The sequence below is a fragment of the Monomorium pharaonis genome, chromosome 7 (genome assembly GCF_013373865.1).
Source record: "Monomorium pharaonis isolate MP-MQ-018 chromosome 7, ASM1337386v2, whole genome shotgun sequence".
NCBI lineage: Eukaryota > Metazoa > Arthropoda > Insecta > Hymenoptera > Formicidae > Monomorium > Monomorium pharaonis.
In genome coordinates, this window is record NC_050473.1 from 23,644,563 (window position 1) to 23,663,318 (window position 18,756).

Sequence of the window (18,756 nt, forward strand, 5' to 3'; positions counted from 1 at the left end):
AAAAAATAGTCGCAGCACCGCCATTTTGAAAAACAAAAAATCAAAGTTGCGTTGGATTGTGCTAGGGTTGTGCTAGCTTGTGCCGCAAACCGTAATTCCGTAACGACATTAATTTATTAAAAAATCGCAATTAAAGAATAATTGCAGCGCCGCCGGCACATACTGCGCAGATTTCTTATAATTCGGCTTTTTAATTATCCGATGAAGACAGTGTTGCATATCTGAGTTGTGCTAGCCTAGCACAAGTCAGCACAATCTTCAAAATCTTTGGCACAACGATTTTAAAAGCAAGTTATTCTTGCAAGCGACCGTTAGCGCTCGGCTTCTGTGTCCATTTTTCGGGTTTGTAATTATTTAATGAAGCTGATATTGTATATCTAAGTTGTGTTAGCCTAGCACAAGTCAGCACAACCTTCAAAATTTTCGGTACAATAATTTTAAGAACAAGTTACTCTTGCAAGCGGCCGTTAGCGCTCGATTTCTGTGTCCATTTCTCGAGTTTGTAATTATTTAATAAAGCCGATATTCGATTATTATTTTTAAAATTATGTATATTTTTCAATAATATATATTTCCGAGTTATAAATGTGTCGGTATTATAACAGCAAAAACCGATTCAGTCATCAAATCTCAAGATTATTTTGCATAATTTTGCGTTATTGCGCGGACATTTTGCATATAGCTAGCACGGAGCGCAATCAAAACTAATAAACATATGTGTTATCCTCGGTCCTAACGTGAACAATGGCTATGTAGTACATGTTTATGCCGTTAATGTTATGAGGGCGCTTGAGGACAATTGAAACCGGGCTGTGTCGACTCTCAACGTTTTCTGCTATAGGCTACTCCCTCCACAGTCGCGACTCGGTGCCAAATCCGTGAATCTGGCAGCTCTGCACTCACGCACTCGCATGCGTAAAGAATGAGGACGTCTCTTTGAAAGAACGGGTTCATTATTAAAGAATTACAATTGTATTCTTTTCGGCCGCGAGTCAGGTGACGATTTTCTGTTGTTAGCCCATCGATCGTTTCACGTAAATCGATATCAACTGGCGACAGAGAAAATGCAAAACAGAGGCACGTGCATGCAACAATACGTATTTACTATTTGTTATTTTGTCCTTTTTGCCTAAATTTTCCAACTTTTTAAAGCTGTTTTTTATTAGCCATCTAATCTAAGTGTTCTACGACTAGAGTTCTTGAATTGTAAACGATGAATGAAAAACATAATATATCGAAACTTTGGCAATTACTGGAGCTGCCTAACGGTGCTAATGTTTTGGACGGAAATGGCAAAGTCCTTCCACCAAGTTCGGCAGTTTTTAAAGCTTTGTCAAAAGCATTGATAGCCGAATACCCGACCATGACGCCACAAAATATTTACACTATAATTCTCGGTCGTAGATTAAATATTTCCAGCCGATTGGTGAAAGCCCTTGGTATCGTCAATAAAGACATGTCCACAAACTCGAAAACGCTCAACTCATCGACAAACAATAGCATACCTGGTGTTATTGAATTTATCATTAATGTCACTGAATTGTGGCCGAAAATTCAACCTGAGTCGGTAACATACAAGTTCCAGGATGGAAGAAAACGCGATCTGTATTGTTTAAAAAGACACTCGTAGACTAGCATACTATATGAAAAGATATGGGTGGAAACTAAAATGCCATGTGCTATTTCTTTTCGAAACGCAAAAAATTCAGAGACCGGTATTTATGCAATAATAACGGGAAAATGTTCTGAATGTAAATGTGAATTTCTACTGCGTATTGCGAACAAATCCCAACCGGACGCAAACATACTTATAGAATGCACTATTCAGGGTTTTGATCCAGTGAAGCACGTTAAAAAACGGCAGATCAGAGGCAAAACACGGACCACTATCGCCACACAGTTAGTTGAAGGCAACAAACTGCCTTGCCAATGGCGCCGTGATGAAGCAGATAGGTTGATGATAAGCTTAGGCGAAAAGGAACCACCTCATCTGTACAGCAGTAAGGTACTCCGCAAAGCAAAGCAAGAGCGACAGGATAAACTCCTAAATATTCAATCTGATAATATATTTGAAAGATAATTCTCCATCTAATGATGTATAGCGAAAAATATAACGGCGCGATAAAAAGAATCGGCCTTAATCCGCTGATAGTTATGTACTGGTTTAAGGAACAAGAAGCAGTGTACGATCACTACTATGATACTGTGTATATTGACGGTACAGGATTTTTAGTCAAAAAGTTAAAACTGCCAAATAGAGACTTGTGCCCGCACATATACTTACATCAAATCGTGACGCAAGTAAGTAATAAGACTGCACCTATCATCCAAATGTTGTCTTCTGCGCAGAGCACTGACGACATTCTGATGTGGTTACGAGTGTTTTTGAAGACTGTCTATGCAAAACGATCCGTGATTCGTGTGCCCAAAGAATGCGTTACTGATTTTGATAAGGCACTTCTCGGAGCAGTAGCTCAGGCATTTGGTCAAGTACTCAATCTCAAGCAGTATTTAATGATTTGCTTTGATCTTTTGACAAACAACGCCGATACGAACAGAGTATCTCCATGCCTCATACGTCTTGATGTTTGTCACTTCTCGAATATGCTCGCGAGATGGAAGTGCTTTAGTGATAAGCATCCTCAAGTACGGAAGTTTTATTTGAGGGCAACGGCAATATTACGAAAGCAGGAAACCTTGGAGAAGTTTACGAAAATAGCGACAGCAATTTTGATGCTAGCTCTAAATCATAACGGGCAACCCGGTGGACACGTGGAACAATCGCGGAATTTTTTTGCAGAGGAAATCCGAGGATCGTCATTAGTCGAAGTGGAAAACGACATACATGACAAGGAGAGAATAGAAGAGATTCCGGATCCCGAGACGGATGAAAATTATATGTTAAACTCGAACCTCTATCAATGGATAGAAACGCTGTACAGAGACATTCTTAAACGGATTGAGGCTGAAAAGAGGACCATCGAGATAAACGGATATTAATGCCCTAAATTCGCTAAAAAGTTGAAAGCATTGCTCATGTATTTTCCTCTTTTTACTGAAATTATGCGCGGTTTATTTCGATACGGATCGGTCAACGCCACATCGACAGCAGTCGAATCCGAATTCAATGATCTAAAACATCGTACGTTCAAGAATGTCTCGTTACCATTGCGCGTGGACAAATTTGTCGCGAGACACATCTTGTCACTACCAGGAAAGCTAAAGATAGCGATGGCTGATACGGAAATTAACTCGTTTTGTGATTCGATGAAGATAAACGCGATCGGCATACCGATTCCAAGGTTTTATCTGAAAATCAAACCTGCCAAGAGCAAGATATATCGATGCTGGTACAAAAGGAGGCAGAACCGATGAAAAAGGACGTTTGTCTGATTCCACAAAAAATACCGAAGATCACAGCTCCGCTGACCGATGTTGAAAGTGAAGAGAACGAAAAAAATTTGATCTCAAAGAAATGCGAGCCGAACATAATTGGCGTAACAAAAAACGTTTAGATACGCGGATCCGTATCCTTGGATTAACACCAGTATGACTTTCTGCACTGATTTACCCATAATTCCCAATGGGAATCGATGTTCGGTTGTGTTAAACGCACAATTATCATGTCTGTCAATTTTGACATGTAGATGAGAGATGGTCCGACCAGTCTTCCTGACGCTCTATATCGAGGCGATTCTCAGTTCAGAAAATGCTATGGAGAGCTTCCAATGTGTGAAATGAAATATGCCTGCAGTTAATAATTGATACAGTCTTCGGCGGTGATAAGCTACAACAATTAAGAGACTTCCCAGATCGTCTTATAATGTCGGAAAACGCGATCTATTAGTTAGCCGGGATTATTGTGTACAAAGGGACCTACAATCCAAATTCAGTAGGCCATTACATAGCGTACATTAAAACTGGCTCCATTTGGCTGTTATTTGATAATTTGAAAGCAAAGGCGAAGCCACAGAATATCGACAGTGAAATCGAAGTTCAGGCACATTTGTGCATATACGTAAGAGTATAGCTTAACACCAAAAACATTACACTAGTGCGGTAAAACTACATTCGAAAGATACGTAATTTATCATTATTCATATATCTACTATACAATGTTAATAAAATATCTTACCTACTAGCAATATCTACTAAAATATTTACTAAAAATATTATCTACTAAAAATATTTTATCCTATCTTAAAATGGAGATGGTCATCGATACTCGAAAGTCTCGAAAGTATTGTTGCCTCTTTTCCGTGATGCTGATTGGTTCTCTCGCTGCGCTTACTTCGTGTTGCGTAAGATAAATGTAATATAATGACAGCTCGCAAGTGACAGCAGTGAATGATACTCGTATTTGGTTAAAATTTGATTAAATAAAGGTAACGAATTTCATTTGGTGAATTATTTAATTTGGTGAATTATTTCATAAAAATCATGACCGTAACAAATAGCTTTGTCAAGTATTAGTGCAATAATATATGTTATTGCAGTATCAACATTGTACTTGCATTAACAGTAAATATTATTGTATTGAGTATTTTATGTAGTTGGCAGCTCGCAATTACATGTTATTGGCTATATTTTTTTTTTAGAGAGAGAGAGAGAGAGAGAGAGAGAGAGAGAGGAGAGAGAGAGAGAGAGAAGAGAGAGAGAGCGAGAGAGAGAGAGAGAGAGAGAGAGAGAGAGAGAGAGCGAGAGAGAGAGAGAGAGAGATCTCGCGAGAGCGCGAGCGATAGCCGATGAGAGCGCCTAGCGATCGCTAGAGCGTTGGGGAGCAGGGGGGAGAATGAGAGAGCGTGAGAGATATAGAAGGAGAGTAAAGAAGAAAGGAAATTATGTCAGAATTAATATTGTACCCATAGGACATAATATACTTATACTTGTCATTAATACTTATAATTAATCATTTAGAGAGGGGGAGAGGGAGAGTGAGGGAGCGTGAGATAGAGAAAGGCATTAAATATGATAAAGTGTGTGAGAGTAATATTACAGAAGAATAAGTGCAATGTTAAATATAAAAATGCTAAGTGGCGCGCGCGAAGCGCGCGCAATGTTGTGTTCTAGTCTACTATAAAAATTAAAAAACAAAAAATAATAAAAACAAAAAATTAAAGACAAAAACAAAAAACTAAAAAAAACAACAAATAAAACACATATAGTAATACACTAGGATTTCAGCGGTAGCCTCCACGTGGCGTGTCCTGGGCAGGCAATCAATGCATTGGCTAATACCGCTAATATTTTTAAGGTTGTGGCTGTTTTTGAAGTGTTACACCAAAAAAAATTGTTCAAAATATCCAGCTTCTTACAATCTTAAAAATTAACATAAGTGTGACAATATTTATTTCGAAAACTATTGCTAAGCTAGCACAACTCAAATATACAATATCAGCTTCATTAAATAATTACAAACTCGAGAAATGGACACAGAAGTCGAGCGCTAACGGCCGCTTGCAAGAGTAACTTGCCCTTAAAATCGTTGTACTGAAGATTTTGAAGGTTGTGCTGACTTGTGCTAGGCTAGCACAACTTAGATATACAATATCAGCTTCATTAAATAATTATAAACCCGAAAAATGGACACAGAAGCCGAGTGCTAAAGGTCGCTTGCAAGAATAACTTGCTCTTAAAATCGTTGTGCCAAAGATTTTGAAGGTTGTGCTGACTTGTGCTAGGCTAGCACAACTCAGATATGCAATACTGTCTTCATCGGATAATTAAAAAGCCGAATTATAGGAAATCTGCGCAGTATGTGCCAGCGGCGCTGCGATTATTCTTTAATTGCGATTTTTTAATAAATTAATGTCGTTACGGAATTACGGTTTGCAACACAAGCTAGCACAACCCTAGCACAATTCAACGCAACTTTAATTTTCTTTGTTTTTCAAAATTAAATAAACTAATTGCGTTATTGAACTGCGGTTTGCGGCACAAGTTAGCACAACCCTATCACAATCTAGCACAATTGTTTTTTTTTCATTCTGACAAAATAGCAGTGCTGGGCCTTAAAAACGATTTTTTTCAATTTTTGCTTTATTCTTTGAGATATCGAAATGCGGTTTGCGGCACAATGTAGCATAAACCTAGCATAATCTAGCACAACTTTGATTTTTATTGTTTTTCAAAATGGCGGTGCTAACTTCATAAACATAAGCACCGTGTCCAAATGCACCATGTCCATTTGAACCGTGTCCAAGTGAGTGCCACCCATGCGAAACAGATAATCTCTTTATCATTAGTGGAGAAGAAGCTCAGAACCTTTGGCTTGTTGTGGAATTCTAATGAAGATACGCTGCATTACCAAGTTATGACAGCAGATGAAGAAAGAGTAACTAAACGTAGCATATTGTCAAAAATAGCACAAGTATACGACCCTTTAGAGCTGATAGGACCAGTACTCATCAATTTTAATATGATTATGCAGCAGCTATGAAAGTCAAAGGTAGATTGGAACGCTCATCTGCCCCCATTGTTGTATGCTACGTGGAATACGCATTATGATTATCTTTATAAAATCAACGAGTTAATCATTCCTCGAAACATAAATCCAAGCAATAGAACACAGAAGATAGACTTTGTTGGATTTGGGGATGCGTCGGAGAAGGCTTACGGCGCGTGCCTATATGCAATCAGCTGTGACAAGTATGGGAAGGCGACTTCTCGCTTAATCTGTTCAAAACGAGAGTGGCACCGCTCAAGGTTATGACGTTGCTAAGATTAGAACTATGCACTGCCTTACTATTGGCGGAGCTACTAAAAATAGTTAGCTTGTCAAGGAAACATCGCTAACGCCTATCTTTGGAGCGATTCGGCTATAGTGCTAGAATGGCTAAAAACACCGCTTAATCAATTAAAGACATTTGTGGCTAATCGAGTCGTAAGAGTTCAAGATCTGTTATCTGAAGCGTGTTGGAATCATGTTCCATCAGCTGACAATCCAGCGGACCTCCTATCTAGAGGTATCACAGCAGAGCAAGTAAAGGAAAACAAGCTTTGGTGGGAAGGTCCTGAGTGAATCACATCTAAACAACATTGGCCTCAGCCGCCAAATATATCTTACACAGATATACCGGAAAGAAGAACGGTAGCAGCAATAGTAACATCGTGTAATCCATCTGAATTCTTAACCAAATATTTTTTATATGCTAAGTTACAGCGTGTAATCGCCCTCTGTCATAGATTTATAACAAATCTGAAGGAAACAAAGAGGACTGGCCCACTAGCGGTAGAAGAGATAAACAAGGCAGAGACCTCCATTACCTGAATTATCCAGCAAGATGTTTTTGCACAAGAAATCAAAGATTTAAAGACATCACAACCAATCAATAAGATCAATAAGTTGGCGAAGATGGATCCCTTTATTGATGATCAAGGAATAATACGGGTAGGAGGACGCCTTCGGCACGCAGATCTCACACCAGATCAGAAGCATCAGATAATTCTGCCGGCAAGGCATCACGTGGTTACATCAATTTTCCGAGAAAAACACATAAAACGACTACATTGTGGCCCGGAGCAAGTATTAAGTTTTGTTCGACAGACGTTCTGGCCGCTGAATGGCCGCCAAAAAGCAAGAAGGTTGACGCGCAGTTGTGTTACTTGTTTTAAATACAAGCCTTGTATACCTGAATTGAAAATGGCGAATTTTTCAAAGGTTAGGGTTAGAGAGACTTTGAAGCCTTTCGCAGTATCAGGAATCGATTATGCGGACCCGCTTCAAATGAGGGAGAGCAGAAGAAGAGGCAGAATTTTTATAACAAATGTATATGTTACCGTTTTTGTATGCTTTAGCACGAGGGCGGTGCACCTAGAATTAGTAACGGATTTGACTACAAAAGCATTTTTGGCAGCTTTGAGACGGTTTATAGCAAGACGAGACGTATGTTTGCAACTATATTCGGACAATGCTACGAACTTTGTGGGAGCAGCGCGAGAGTTGCGAGGGATTTATGAATTTCTGGCAAGAGACGAAAAAGAGATCAGTGCTGAATTAGCAAATCAAAAGATTAAGTGGAAATTTATTCCCCCCAGATCCCCTCACTTTAAAGGGTTGTGGGAGGCTGCGGTGAAGGCGATGAAGCGACATCTAAATACGGTATCGCGAGGGCTCATTTTGACTTATGAAGAGTATAACACTTTATTAATAGAGATTGAAGCGGTCTTAAATTCAAGACCTCTCACACCCTTGTCTTCTGATCCTAACGACCTGCTAGCCTTAACCGTCGTCCACTTCCTTATGGGAACTCATTGTTAGAACCTGTTCAGAATAATTTTGAAGCTGTTTCAAATAATAGGCTTTCACGATGGCAGCACTTGCAGAAAGTTCGTCAACATTTTTGGAGGCGATGGCACAGTGAATATTTGCAAACGTTGCAGACCAGGAGCAAGTGGTTCTCTGGCCAAAAGAATATGGGGCCGGGAGCCATGGTCCCAGGTAGCAAGGTGACGTCTAATTGACGGCATTTTTTGGTCATTTTATGACGAACCAGACGTCATAATGTCGAGATAAAATGACGTCTAAATGTCGTAAAACTGACGTACATTTGTCTCATCTTAACGACGTCATATATTGACGTCAAAAATACGTCATTATTTTCATATTATTGACGTCATTTTCAAGAAGCTAGTATCGTACATTTGACGGTATTTTATTGTTATTTTTATGAAAAAACATAGGTTTTTAGGTTACATTTAATAAAGACGACATTTTAACGTCATTTTTATGACTGTCCCAGGTAGTAAAAGCCGTTATTTTGACGTTTTAGAAAATATTTCGGGTACATGTCCTATATATGCAGTACTTGCATTATGAAAATATCGAAATAACATAATTATAATGTAAAAAAAAATCTACGTTGTTTCTCAACAAGCATCACGACCCACCACACCATAGTCACGTTTGGAATTGCCTAACTTCCGCGGTCACCCATCCAACTCTGAACCGCCGTCGACGTTGCTTGACTTCGAAGATCGTACGCTACTTAGCCCTTTGTGATGATCCATGAACACTTGATGATCATGAATACATATTTGTTATAGATCAGTTCAATAGATGCGAGAAACATGAAACTTGTAGTTAACTAATATTTTTATAAATAAATATAAATTTATAGTTTTTTTCCTGATTTTTACATATGCAAAATAACATGTGGAATAACTTATAGAAATATGTTTTTGCTCTGTTCTTTTGATAAAGCTAAATTATACCTCAGACAAAACGCAATATTTATAAAATATTTATAAAATATTTATAATATTTATTTAAATATTTTATAAATATTTATCTAAATATTTTATAAATATTTTTGTGGTCTTAGATTTGACAAATCATAAAGATTTATCATAAATATTATAAAAATATTTATGAAATATTTATAAATATTTACAAAATATTACTTATACAAATCTTTATCTTTTATTTATCATAAATATTATATAAAGTATTTAATTTATATTTTAATATGTTGAATAAAGATTTTTTTTTCGTATATATAAAATATGTGTAAAATATTTATATAATATTTTGAAAAAATAAATATTAATAAATATTAATAAATATTTATCATAAATATTATGTGCTGCCTGGGATGATTCTAAAATATTGATAGTATTAATTATATAAAATATTATATTAATTTTAATAATGTTGTTTATTAACCAATCTTTAAATAATGATAGTTATAGGTAGCAAGGTGTCGTCCACTAGACCTCAATAATTTGTCATTTGAGGTCAAATCGTCAATTATTACAAAGAATTATAGTTAACGTCAGTAATTAGTCACTAATAAAATCTTATTAATACGTCGTAAAATGATCAATTAACTGACGTTGTTAATTAGTCAAGAATATGACGTCGGAAATACGTTGTAGGATGGATAAATGACTGACGTAATTAATAGGTCAAAAAATGACGTTACTATTACGTTTTAATTTGGTAACATGACGTCTGCGACCTTAAATGACGAATTATTGACGTCGTATTAACGTCACCTTGCTACCTGGGGTACTAGTAAAGGATGACAACCTACCCCCGCTGCGATGGAGTTTTGGTAGAGTGACGGAGACGTTTCCAGGAGACGACGGGATTGTGCGAATCGCCACAATCAAAACTAGTGGTGGCCTACTTAAAAGACCGATTAAAAAACTTTGCCCGTTGCCAATTAACGATTACGAGTTATCTTCTAATTAAGTTACGTCGCGGTTTTTATCTATAGAATTCAAAACATAGTTGTGTGTTTTTATCTCAGTAAATTTAAAGTCTCCCCCTTTCCTTTCCAGTGTATTAATTTAATCATTTAATTCTACCCGTATGTTACCTCTAATTTGGTTATTAGTGTTAGAAAGGATCAGCTGTTTGAAAGTGCAATTTGTTTACGTTAGGCATACATAGCAATTATTGCGTGAAGTTCCCATTGTAGATTATATTGAAAGACAGCCTTTCAAGGAGGGAAGGATGTCGAGTATTCTCCGATTGGTTTGAAAACCGCGATCGAGCGCTTGTGCGCCGCGCTGTCGCATATCGCGGGACTCCCGAGAGAGGGCGGCTGGGGGGGCCCCGAGGCAATGATGTTCAAGATGGCGAGCATGCTCGTCGTGCAATAAACGAGTTCAAAATAGAAACGCGTGTATTATCTTATCCACCAGACAATATCCTCAACAGGTGAAAAATTTTGTTTGCCAGTTAATCAATCTGACAAAAAAGACCGTATGAAGTTTGTTTTGGAAACTGTGAAGAACGTTGGAATTAGCTTATATAAATTTCCGAACAATTCGATTAATTACATTAGAACAGTGTTCGCAGATTCTCTCTGTTCTTTCCTTAATAAAAAGAAACATATGTTATATATGGAAAGACACCTGCTTGACGAGTTTAAGAATTGTAAGAAATTCTTTATGGATAACGATGATCTTGTCACCAAGGCGGATAAAGGTCAAGTCACCATCATAATGGATAAAAAAGATTACATTGAAAAAATAAACTTCTGGATGATAAAACCACGTATAAAAAAATAAAAAAAGACCCACTAAACCAACTCACAACGAAAACTAATAAGTTGATCAAATCTTGGTTGTATAGGGAGATCATCGATATACAGACTTATCAAGAGGCACGGTAGTGCCTCGCGCCAAGTGTACGCGCAGCGAGGCACCACCTGCCTTTTTTTACGCAAGACGTCGTTTGCGAGAAGACCGTAGTTATCGGATCTCAATAACGACTGAATCGATTCATTTCTCAATAAGCTTAATATAGCTCGTATCCGATTTATATAATAAAAGTGTTTTTAATTATCCACTACGTGATTTACAAGCGGAGATATCGCGATTAAAATTTTTCCCTCAAGAATAAATTTGTTTAAGATACGTCGTAGTCATCGTCGTCGACGTCGTCGTCACCCGACGCCTAGGACGAATAGTGAGGATTTGTACTGTTGTATCCTCGTATAAACGTTTGACAAACAAGACTGAACCATGCGCATAAAACGGAACGCATCCTATGTATCGTAATTGGTGATCGAGTCCACGCCGCCGCGTGTCGATCGAGTCAAAGAGGATCAGATAGAGTGGAAGCTGCCATAAGAGCACAATATTAAATAGCGTGTCCGAGTTTCAGAGCCATCTACCAGCTCGGAGGCCTTCCTAATAGCGTCTTCCACTGGCAAAAACTCGCTGGCACTGGCCAGCACTAAGGGCTTAAAGTGTAGTATTAATGAGGGAGTTATATACACTTTAAGCACTCAGTGCTGCTAGTGCCAGCGAGTTTTTGCCAGTGGAAGTCGCTATAAATCTTTACTCTTCAATAGCGCCGAAATTCAAATCTTGAGATTTAGTAAAATTATTAATTAAATAAAAAAAGGGAAAATCAAATTATTTAAATAATAATAACATCAAGTTATATATGTTTTGTTATTTATTTCAACAATATGACGTATTACAAAATATTTACAATTATCGGAATGTGGAAATCAGTGAATGAGATTCTCTGTACAATTGTCGGAATTAAGACAGCTGATAAAAAATGCAACACTCCTTTTCACTTTTTACCTTTTTTTTTACCTGATAACACAATCTTGATGTTATCGTTGGTTTCAATGTTAATTGTTGTTGGTTGTTCTATAGTTGCTTTATGGCCGGTATTCATAGTCGAGTCTTATATTTAAGATCATCTTAAGGACTGTCTTAAGATGCTATCAGCCAATCACAGGCCCGTATTAGCATCTTAAGACATTGCTTGAGACGATCTTTAAATAAGATTCGACTATGAATCTTATTTACCCTTTGTATATCCAAAACCACTCTCTTCGATGGATGGAAACAATCTCCTATAAAATATAAATTTTATTGTGGAGAAAATTAAGCAGGTGCTTTCCAGAAAACAATTGTTGCCTGAGGCATCAAAAATTTTGAGCCATAATGACAAATTGTCAATAAATTGACGGCAACATGTTTTCTGGGTTATAAGCTAATTGTTAATTTAAGAAAACTCCAAGATCATTAAGGGGGGCAAGTCATGTAACGCGCTGAAAATTGAGTGATTTTTTGGAATTTTGTTTAAGGAAATTATACAACCAATTCTTTTGAAATTTTCAGGGTATGTTATTGTAATATTGAACTACTAAAAAAACATTTTTTGACAGAAAAATAATATATATTTTATAAATAATAATAATGTAAATCTAATGCGTCGACGTTGAAGTCACTTGTCGGCGTGCAATGTAGCGCTACTTGTATTCATCTGAAACAAAAAAACCAAATAGATTTCTTTTTTGTACGGTTTGCGTTATCAATTGAACCTATTGTTAAAGAAAATAATGCAAAATTATAAAAATGGCGACACGTAGAAAAAAAAGTATTGATTTTTACAAAAAATTTTCGTGTTAATTATGCAATAAAAATAATTTATTTAAACAATACAATTACAAATAAAAGTTCAATTTATGAGGAAAGTATTTATCTAAATGTATGCACAAGGAGAACTCAATCGGATGAATAGTTTTTGAGTTATCTTGCACGCCAATTTTAAAAAAGTAGTTTGTTGGAGAAAAACGCGTTTGAAGTTCGAGTAACAAAATCATGAAAAAATCGTAATTTATTTTAACTTACCACAGTTTTTTGCTAATCTGCGATTCCAGGGCCATAGAGCAGATCTTCCTGTTTTTCGAACATTATTCTAACACAGCCAGGTTAACATTTATTACAGAGGGATCGAAAGACTAAGTTTTCGATTCATGTACATGAGTGCTCCGCCTAATTCAACCGTTCACTTTTCGACAAAAATAACATAGAAGGAAATCTCAAATCGGTTTCTACTATTTTTTTCAGATTCTACGGAAAATTTCCTATAAATTTAAGCAAGAAAAAAAATTGCTAAAAAATTTCGATTTACATGACTTGCTTTCCTTAATGGACTTTAAAAATAAATATTTTCTACTTAAATTACCCACATAAAAATTGGCATCCAGTGGATGTCCAATGGACGTCCATTAAACCGTAGATCCATGGGACGTCTATGGTGGAAGTCAGATGGACGTCCATTAGAGGTCTAGTAAACTTTCTTAGCTCCATTGGAAGTTTACCTTTATGGCGGAAGTTAGATAGACGTCTATTAGGGATCCAGTAAATTTCCATGACTCCATTGGAAGTTTATTTCCATGGTGGAAGTTAGATAGACATCCATTAGGGATCCATTAAACATCCGTAGCTCCATTGGTTGTTTTCTTCCATGATGGAAGTTAGATAGACGTCTATTAGGGATCCACTAAACTTCCATAGCTTTATGGAATATTTACCTCCATGGTAGAAGTCAGATAGACGTCCATTAGGGATTCACTAAACTTTCATAGCTCTATGGAACATTTACTTCCATGGTGGAAGTTACCCAAACAACCCACTTGTCAGAATGAAAATTTTAAGAGAACTTTTTAAAGAAAACATTTAGATATCTTGGAAATGATTTCAAAATGGTAACATTTATCAGAGACGTCTACTAAGAGAGGTCTTTGAGACATCTCATCGAAGAGTTTCATTTAAGTTTCTTGAAAATGTTATCTTTATGACATCAGCTAAATGATATTAGCTTAATGTCTCATAAAAGATATCGCAATGCTGTCCGATTTTTGAGCCGTCCATGCGCGTCACTGTTGACTCAGAAATCAAACAACACTAACATCCTGAATGAGAGATCCATTTGATATTTAAAAAATTATTATAAAGATAATGTTTTCAAAAATAACGGCTTGTCTACAATTACTGCGCACAAAAAATGCATAAAATCTAAATTCATCATGTACTGAACAAAAACAGGATAATAAATGTACTATTCAATTTTTCTTAGAATATATGATCTATATAGTTAACCATCTAATTAATCATTTGTACGTTTCAAAGTATTAATGTTAAATAGATCGCAATTTCCATCAAATTATTAAGGTTATGGAAAAAGATAAATTTAACAATAAAATTAATAAGTAAAATAAATTAATGCTATTTATTTTTAATATGTTTTGCAAAATTTAATTGCTTTTATAAAAAATAATATAGTTGCGTCAGTTTATAACATATAAGTATATGTAGGCAATAACAAGTACTCATATCGATGAGTCAAATTGGCGTAGCAGATAGAGTACAAGGTTCGTCATCCTAAGGTCCCGGGTTCAAAACCTACCAGCGGCAAGTAAGAATAAAACAAAATAATATAATTTAAATTTAATTAATTAATAAAAATTTGTCCTAAATTTAGTATGTACTGTTGATAAAAATAATTTTAAAAAATGAAATTTTTATTTAAAATTTTTATTTCGTCAATCATTTATCGAGACTCCATGAAGCCTCTATTAATAATCCACAAAATATCCGTCAGTCATCCATCGAGGTTCCGTGAAGACTCTATTAATAATCCACACAACGTCTAATAGACCTCTTTGACGACGTCTAATGGAGGTCTAATAGACGTACGCAATGCAGAACTGTGGATTTCTAATGACTCTATATTGGACGTCTAATGGATGTCCACTGGAAGTTCAAACTTCCATGGCAGACGTCTAATGGACGTCTATTTTAGGTTTCATTTCTATGTGGGTACCTTCAAGGGCCGATCTATAAATCTCCACTTTGTCCTTGTCATATTTAATAATTGGTGGTGATGGAGACTTGCGATGAGGTTTAATGGTAGTCATCGCTCCACGAACAAGCAGCAGCCTTGGATACTTTTTCCTGATACATTTTTATTCAAAATGATCCGAACAAATACGGAGATGATTTGGAGAATCCCCTTGTACACCAGCAAATTCCTGCCATTTCTTTCGCCTATAAAACAGTTTTTTATTAGAGAATTCCAGCATATATCATACAATACCATAGAATCAATTCATTGATTCAAGATCAATAACAATTCTAATGATTAAATAATTCCCAAAAATTTATTTTTAAACTTAAACAGAAATATCTATTTTCATTCATGGCATAAAATAAAAATGCCGTTAAGTGGTGTTGATGTTTAATCACAACTTATTTAAATATATTTTATACTTACAGTTCAGAATTTGTCAGCTGTTGAAAAAAGGATACATCTTTGTTAACATTATTATTCTTGTTGCAATTTTTGACGTAGCACCGCAGGGTCATTTTTTCTTACTTTTTTACAATGTAATTTATTGCCAACTTGCTGCCAACGACAAAGTTGGTTGGCAACGGTTAAAGTGGAGGTTATCTTGAGGGAGTGAGAGAGCAAAGCTTTGTGAAAGAGAGAATTGCACGTAGTAAGTCTCCGAATTGCTAGATGGCGCGAATCGCGGACACGGCCAGCTTCCACTCTACTTGGGTTCGGAGAGCACGTTTTTTGGCGCTATAAGCGTGCTCTATCTTTTTTCGACATTCACTGAACAACAAGGATAGAATGAACTTTTAGCCTTAGACATAGTATATCTAGACCGAGGATAGTCCCAAATTTCAAGAGTGGGGGTAAGGCTTACGTACGATATAACAGGTATTTCCTTCTTTCTCACACATGCCTGCGTGTAGGAGAGAAGGAAATACCTGTTACATCATCCGTCCCTTTTCAACGTCTACGTTTGTCTTTTTCTACGTATGTCTATACCCCCATTCCTGAAACGAGTAGGCCTGCTTTTAGCGCTAATAGCGTCCTGCCTCGGCATTTGCCCAATGTCCCACGAAAAAACCGTGGTCAAAAAACCGTGAGCGAAGTACTTTTCTTAATAAAATCCCCTCCTTCTCCCCGAGAAGTAGCCCTCATGTGTCCGTTTCTCTCGGTAAAATTGCTAAAAACAAAACAAAACAAGCAGAACAAGAACAAAAAAAAACGGAAAGAACTTTAAAAAAAACCGACAGTTGCGTCCCAACGCACTCAATTAAAAGAAAATAATCTCCTAACATTTGGGCCCGGATTCATGTCGTCCATTTTCCGATTTCTCCACTATCAGACACTCCGCACGCAAATGTCCGGTGACCCCATACTGCCAACACTCTTGCATAGAACTTTATTTCCGCCGAAATTGGAATACATCTGATAGAAACGTATAGGAACAATTTCAGATTAATTCATATAGTCTTATAGACCTTGAATCGTAAATTTCATATTTAGTACAATAAGTAGATAAGATCATATAGAAAAATAATCGTATTCAGATAAAGTTTTAATCGTTTATTTCAGATATGATAAGAAACGATAGAACTTTATGTCCGCCGAAATTGAAATACATCTGATAGAAACGTATAGGAACAATTTCAGATTAATTCATATAGAGTCTTATAGACCTTGAATCGTAAATTTCATATTCAGAACGATAAGTAGATAGGATCATATATAAAAGTAGTCGTATTCAGATAAAGTTTTAATCGTTTATTTCAGATACGATAAGAAACGATAGAACTTTATGTCCGCCGAAATTGGAATACATCTGATAGAAACGTATAGGAACAATTTCAGATTAATTCATATAGAGTCTTATAGACCTTGAATTGTAAATTTCATATTCAGAACGATAAGTAGATAGGATCATATATAAAAGTAGTCGTATTCAGATTAAGTTTTAATCGTTTATTTCAGATACGATAAGAAACGATAGAACTTTATGTCCGCCAAAATTGGAATACATCTGATAGAAACGTATAGGAACAATTTCAGATTAATTCATATAGAGTCTTATAGACCTTGAATCGTAAATTTCATATTCAGAACGATAAGTAGATAGGATCATATAGAAAAGTAGTCGTATTCAGATAAAGTTTTAATCGTTTATTTCAGATACGATAAGAAAGGATAGAATTTTATAACTTTTCTATCTGGCAGGAAATCTAGTGTCCGATAGAAACGATAGATTCAGATAAAATCATATTAAATTTCTATCAAATTTCTATATGTTTCTATCAGTTTCTATCGTATTTTTTGAACAGGGAAGCTTTTATTAATTTACTGTTCACAATTACGATAGAAATTAATTAGATTATTTGCAGATTCTATACGTTAATATCTATTAATATCTCGTGGACCTAACCCAAGACAATATTGGACTTTTATGTTCATCTCGATTCCTTCTACCTTTTTACGAGCGTTGACCCACATGTTTTGGGACACCCTATATATGTATATGTAGATGTATATGTAGAACGTGTATGTAGATTGTTATATATAAAGATTCCTAAAAGACTTATACTTTGATTAAAACAATTCTTGTTAATTTATACAAATACTTTATACTATTCTACTAGTCGTAATATGTAGCGCAAAAATATATAAAAATTGGAATAAGTTACTAAATAAATACTTGAGTTACTTAATAAATAAATCCCCTAATGCTGTGGCTTTAATTAAACTCTGTATAGTTCTACTATTATATAGTCTTATTGACAAGTGCACTATTTCATTCTGCTATATAATATAAATTAAAAAATGCTACGAACATGTAAAATGATTTTGTTGTGAGTGTGCGACATTCACACCAAGAATAGCGCGAGTCATAAGGATGTCGTGTGCAAGATGACACCGTCCGGCCTTCACACTGGACGTCGCACTGGACAATGTACTTAGTTGCCAACCGATTTCCACCCGAAATCTCCTGATTTCCGATGGAATGCGCGTAGCTAGCAATTGCTGGCTAAGCAAGTGCACGGGCCAAAGGCTTGTGATCGCGGAAGAAACCCCCTAGCAATAGGCCGAAAAGTGACGTATATAAACGCCGCAAAAAGAGAACGAACGGGCTCATTAATAATTAATACAGCGACGAATCTATGTCGCTCGTCGTAACACAAAATTGTACTTAATCATTTGCGACACTTATCTATTCAGGTTTAATAACTGAGAACTGTAACTACGTTGGAGTAAATATATATCTTTTTATAACTACTCTCGACGTTATATCTACGTAACTTGATCCCGAGGAGTCATCGGCAGCGATCCCGTACTGTGTCCCGAAACCAGAAGCACGACAATTTAATATTGTCAATAATATACTCACATTGTTTAATCTATGCAAAAGAAATTTTTTATATATTTATATATATTGTTATATATATATTTACAGTACGGTAATCAAAATAAAGAAATTATTTCGTCATTTTTGGTAACGTTACATTTTTTGACGCTAAAAATAAACTTTAAACATTAAAAGATATTTAGATTGCAAAAGTAAATTCTAAAAATGTACGAGAAATAATATACTAATAATGATATATTATAGAAAATATTATAAGAATATTCGCAGTACATTATATACGGTACGTATGTTCACAGTATGA

General features: G+C 35.8%; 1 protein-coding gene across 2 annotated transcripts in view; it reads right to left on the reverse strand.

Annotated features, from left to right (window-relative positions):
• The window catches only part of LOC105838712 (venom serine protease), a 95,036-nt gene that overhangs the window by 52,131 nt on the left and 24,149 nt on the right, over nt 1-18,756 (reverse strand). The gene's annotated exons all lie outside the window — the stretch shown is intronic.